Here is a 6000-nt window from a genome sequence, read left to right on the forward strand (position 1 = left end):
ATCACATATCAAAATATCAGTTAAACACAAGTGTAATAATTTGATTCTTATTAAACTGTTGTAAGCAAATCTTAATAAGTAGTTAAATTTTGACTAGATGTAAAAAATATACACTTCACCACCAGCCTTTAGATACACCACTCGACCACCCTCCCCCATAATTGGTGACATGAACCACTTTAGGGACTGTGATCGCTTTGTGTACGTGGACCACTTTTCTGCCGGTGAGGTAGCGACGGCCACCACAACCGTAACCCCCACAGCTGGGCTTGTGGACGATTATGGGGCTGTGGCTGATGGGTGCATGGCTTATAATGGGTGCAGAGCTGATGGGTACGGAATAACTAATGGGTGCGGAATAACTGATGGGTGCGGAATAACTGATGGGTGCGGAATAACTGATGGGTGCGGAATAACTGATGGGTGCGGCATAACTGATGGATGCGGAATGGCTGATAGGTGCAGAGTAACTAATGGGTGCGGAGTGACTAATAGGTTCCGCATAACTAATGGGTGCAGAATGACTGATAGGTAATGAATGACCGCATCCGAGACTACCGCAAGGACTAGAACTGAAAGCTGGTGCGTAGCTCGAAATGGGAGCCGATGAAATGGAAATTGGAGCTGAGATAGGGGCGGAGATAGCGTGTGCTGGAGAGTATGAAGATATGGGAGAGGAGATTGGGGCAGACCATCCAGAAGAAATTGGAGCAGAAATCGCTGGAGCTGCTGCCCATCCAGACGAAATAGCCGGGGAAGAAATGACAGGAGACGACCATCCTGAGCTTGAAGAGGTTGCTGGGGATGACCAGCCATAACTACCAGCGTAGCTACCGCCGCCGTAGCTGCTACCGTAGCTGCTGCCGTAGCTAGGAGAGCTATGCCAGCCGCTAGCACCACGTTTCACCCTCTCCCCTGATGCGGTCACCAGTAGAACGCATATTGCTATCTGAAAAGTAAATAAATGATAGTTAGGTGACGTTACTTTGAAATGTTGGTCAACTGAAAACTGTTGCCAATGAATAATTCGTTAAATAGTTATTTGTACAACAAGAGATCAAAGTTTGATATTTCTTCGAGTGCTTATTTTGAGTCCCGTGCAAGCGAAAGGTTCTATACTAGATTCACGAGCGTAGCTAATCTAAAATCGCATTTTGCTCACTGAGTGAGACAAAATGAGCAAAACGCGATTTTGCTCACTGAGTGAAAAAGTATTTTCTCCTTACTACGCTCGCTACGCTCGTGAATCTATTATAGATCTTTCGCTTGCACGGGACTCAAAATAAGCACTCGAAGAAATACCAAACTTTGATCTCTTGTTGTACAAATAACTATTGTGATTAAACGTTATTGTTTCTGAAGTTGAATATTGCTCTACTAATTGAATGTTAGGTACAATATAAAAACGAAATGAAAGGGAAAAATAGGTCAGTAATATTCTTGTATCTAACCGGAAATTGTTAGACAGAATTTTAGTTCCAACAGAAATTCTGATATAATGGTCCTTATTGCAAGAAGTATAAGGACCCTTCTCTAATGGAAAGCCACATATATTCTTATAGGTTGTGCCATAAAATTAAGTGGTAACGGCCTTCCAAACAAAGCAAAATTGGCAGTCAATTTTGAATCAATATTATTAAAAAATAGAATTGAATTTGTTTCGTTTTAAAATCGAATAAAACAAATGCATCTCTGTTCCATTTAATAGAAAATTAAATTATAGGTACTTACTCGTAATTTGTACTAGTATTAGGATTTAGGAGTGTTAGGACCGTGGGACGCTAGAGGTTAAGTGTAAGGCCTGAGTGGACGCTCGAAGCGGACCGTTCGGCGGGGCGTGCAGCGTGGCGTCGGGCTCACAAGTGATTTGAGCAGCGTGCACTAAGGCCGCTCCTATACGCTTGCATTTGTTTAACATGCACGCCGCACGCCCCGCCCCGCTGCACGCCCAACTCGAGCGTCCACTCAGGCCTTACACTAAGGTATTATCTAATTAATACTTACTAGAGTCCTCATGGCGTCGTCCTGCCTAATGCCCTTTCCGACTCATCTGCCTCCTTTATTTATATACGGTGCGCTTGCGCAACCGGCCTCCGCGACATTATTATCATATTATAATACACTGTTAATATTCCATAAACTGTATAATTTCCAAATTTACCTTCGTTTCTTTTGTCGATGGCCAGCGATCTAAAACTAGCAAGGTTTAATTGTACTGGAAAAATATAAGAGATTGCTGAACTGAATTCTGAATTGATGATGGGCACCTTTGCGTCGCGGGCAGCCCGGGACGGGTTTTAGTAGGTAGTTATTTTTTATACAAACTAAATATCCAGAGGCCGTGAGTTCAAGTCTCACCCAAGCAAGACAGTAATTTTTCCATTTTTAAATTTATTCTAAGCTTAAACTAAATATCCTTCAGAATTCTAATTAAGTAATACTTTATTATGAGGTTTATTTTAGTGCCTTTAAATTCCGTAAACTATGCGTGCTTTTTTGTCTTACTTTGTATTTTAATTGCGATATAATAATTTACCTATTTCTTTATTTTAATTCTAGTTTCCAGGGGTATGGCGACGCGGCGAATTCGTGTGACTCGGTTAACTCACGCTAGTACGGCCCGGGTTCGGGCCGAGGCAACCGGCACTTCGTTTTCTGTGACAGGTGACCGGCAATCACGTGATGCTTTCTATAGAAAACAAAGTGTCCGCCCCGGACCGTTCTAATGTGAGTCATCCTTTATTGAATCAGTTTGCCCCCATACAGTTGCACCGTATCGCATTATTGACCCATGACATAACTCACATAACGCGAACTTGACTTTATGCGACCTTATGACCTTACCCTTCATTATGTAAATTTGTATTTACAAACGAAAGTTGGAATTCATTATCGCATTTTTACAAACCTTGTTTAAATCACAATACTTAGTTATTTATGATACAAGTGCAGAAAAGAGGAAATTCGAAACGAGTGGCGATAAAATAAAACACGACTCAAGGGAGTCTTTTAAATCGACACGAGTTGTTAATTACCTATTCGCGTATCTAATTACGTGTATCGTACAACGTTTTACAGTACATATAGCCCTTTAAGCTTTCGGCATACGCACGGAAAGTGTTCTTTCCCGCACTAGTTCGGGAAAGTAGCACCATTTTGTACTGTAATAATTATTTGTTACTTTAGGTAAAATTTTGCAAGCAATTGCTGATTTTAACCAAATTTTTATGATGATGTCCGATTGATACATATTTTATAGATGCCTGTAAATGTAATTAAAAAAATATCACACTTCGAAAACCAACAAAACCATGGGTCAAACAGATTACTGTGTTATCGTCTTTCCTGTAGACATACACAAGAGTTAAGGGCTATAAAGGTTAATTTTCTTATTTAACCCTTATCCACGTGAAAAGGTCCTCCTTTTATTTGAGAACTATGATAAAATCATTACTTACTTACATGCCCACAAGCTGTTAACTATTGCCCACAGGAGAGAAAAATGTACAGTTAGCGCTAACACACTATATAGTTTTCTCTCCTGTGGGCAATAGTTAACAGCTTGTGGGCATGTAAATAATGATTTTATCATAGTTCTCTAAATAAAAGGAAGACCTTTTCACGTGGATAAGGGTTAAATAAGAAAATTAACCTTTATAGCCCTTAACTCTTGTGTATGTCTACAGGAAAGACAACATACAATAACACAGTAATCTGTTTGACCCCAATATGTAGATGAAAACGGCATGATAATCATAAAGTTTAAATAAACCTTTATCAGTATCACAGTGGGTTATTTTATTTGAAACAGTAAACTCAATGAAAGTCTTGAATTTATAGTGCAAAAACATTTATTTCCAATATTTTACATAACAGAAAATACAACCATAAATCGCTTAAAAAGTAATCATTATTATTTCTTTTAAAAAGAAAATTGTTACTAATTTTCTAAATTATTGCTAAAAATACAATTAACAGTTGATGCCATAAGCCATTAATGGATTTTCAAAGCATTTATTGTGTTTCTATCTCTAAAGACCTTTAAACTACTGTAATAATAAGTTCTTCTCAACGCATCGGGGCCGCAAGTAATGATAAATAAATAAACTCAACCTTTCCGCCAACAGATGGCGTTCTATATGACTGACAAAAGTGATCGCGCCAATAGAATTATTCAAATCTATAAGTTCTACTAATTGTGCTTTATTTTCCTCCATAGATATTTTAGCAAGAAACCCCATTAGTTTGGCATGGAATGTATCAAGCATGATACATTTATTTGGTCTGTTCGGCGATCGCATCAAGTTAACAAAGTTTTCCCTCTATGACGAAGTAGTGTAACTGCCGCATTACTTTTGTAAACAACTTGGCTGTAAAATTTGATGGTGTGTAGGTATTTATTTGCTAGTAGTCCAAAACTCTACGAGATATCTACGAAAGTGCGGTTTAAAGACTCGCCCATAAGTGAATCTGTTCATACACAGTATTATAAAAGACATATCTACTTTCCCACTCAACTCCCAACCCTCATGCTACCACCATCCGTTATTCCACCCTCTGTTCCATCCACCGTTCCAGCCACCGTTCCAGCCACCGTTCCAGCCACCGTTCCAGCCACCGTTCCAGCCACGGCCACCGGACCAGCCGGACGAGCGCCGGATGATTATTGGTCCGGAGGAGCCCCACCAGACGTTGCCTGCTGCAGCCAGGCCCAGGACTAGGAGGAAGATGAAGGCCTGGAAAAAAATAGTAGATAATTCTCTAATTATTACAGTACATTACATTACAATGGCCAGGGGGTGGCAAGGGGAGTCAGCTGCCTCCCCCTAGAGAATAAAATTTGTAACTAAAATATTATTAGATTTTCCAAGCATAACAATGTTTTTATACAAACTTCGGTCACAGGTTCAATGCATTAAAATTTGAAACGTTAGGCCTCATTTGCAGCGAATACAGCAAAAATAATTAAGATAAGTAATTACCTAAAAATACAGAAGAGCATCTAGGTATGTGTATCTTTTAAGATACATTGTCAACAAAACAAAAGGGTTAGTGAGGTGATTGTGAATGACAGTTTGTAAAGCATGACAGAATTGTTTAACTAGGTAGGTGCCTAGGAACCTACAATTTAAAACAACCTCCCGGATTATGTGAGCGATTATTAACCTATTATGAGATGAACCTAATTAAATACCTAAGACAGCCTAAAATTCTTAATTTAATATTAAGTTTGTATTCGTAAAAATAAAACAAAAAAAAACAAAATTATTTAAAAATTAAGTGGATATGTCGCCAGCATCCTTGGTACAATGCCTCAAGGGCCTATTTTAGATTTAAGCTAGTTTTTAATTTCTTTTAGTAATACCACTGTTTGTGTTTATACAACACAATATCTTGTTTGTAAATAAATTATTTTATTTCTTTCAAAATTAAGTTTGAAAATTAATAAATTGAACACTTACAATAATCTTCATGTTGAATCAGAAGTGTTATGCGTCGTATGCGCATCCTCGCGCTTATATAGCATCTTGCATGCAGGACCTTTCCATATGCATTTCAATCAAACCACATTAAACTGACCTAAGTACAAATGGCCCTAAGTACACAAACGATCGAACACACATACGATCATTTAAATTAGATTGAATATCGTATGGCAGAAGAGTCATTTCGGTTCCATCACCATTTTCTACTAGAGTTAGTTGCACTTTTATTGTTTTAATTTAAAGTTCATTTTTGAATGACAGAACCGAAATGTTACTAGTAAAGTTGTTTTACGTTTCGAGAGTTCAAAAGGTCACGCCTAGTTACTTTTAAACAGCGCTCTTATGTGTTCAGATTTAATGTTGAATTTTGCAAAGCATGACCAAATGAGACATGTTGTACCTATTATGTACAAGTTGTACTAGTTTCAGAGTAATGTGGTGAATTTGGACATGTTGATGAAATGTAAAACTGGGCAGTTACTTTACAAGATGACCCGAGAGATAGCAGATTTTA

This window comes from Cydia amplana, chromosome 13 (assembly GCF_948474715.1).
Source record: "Cydia amplana chromosome 13, ilCydAmpl1.1, whole genome shotgun sequence".
NCBI lineage: Eukaryota > Metazoa > Arthropoda > Insecta > Lepidoptera > Tortricidae > Cydia > Cydia amplana.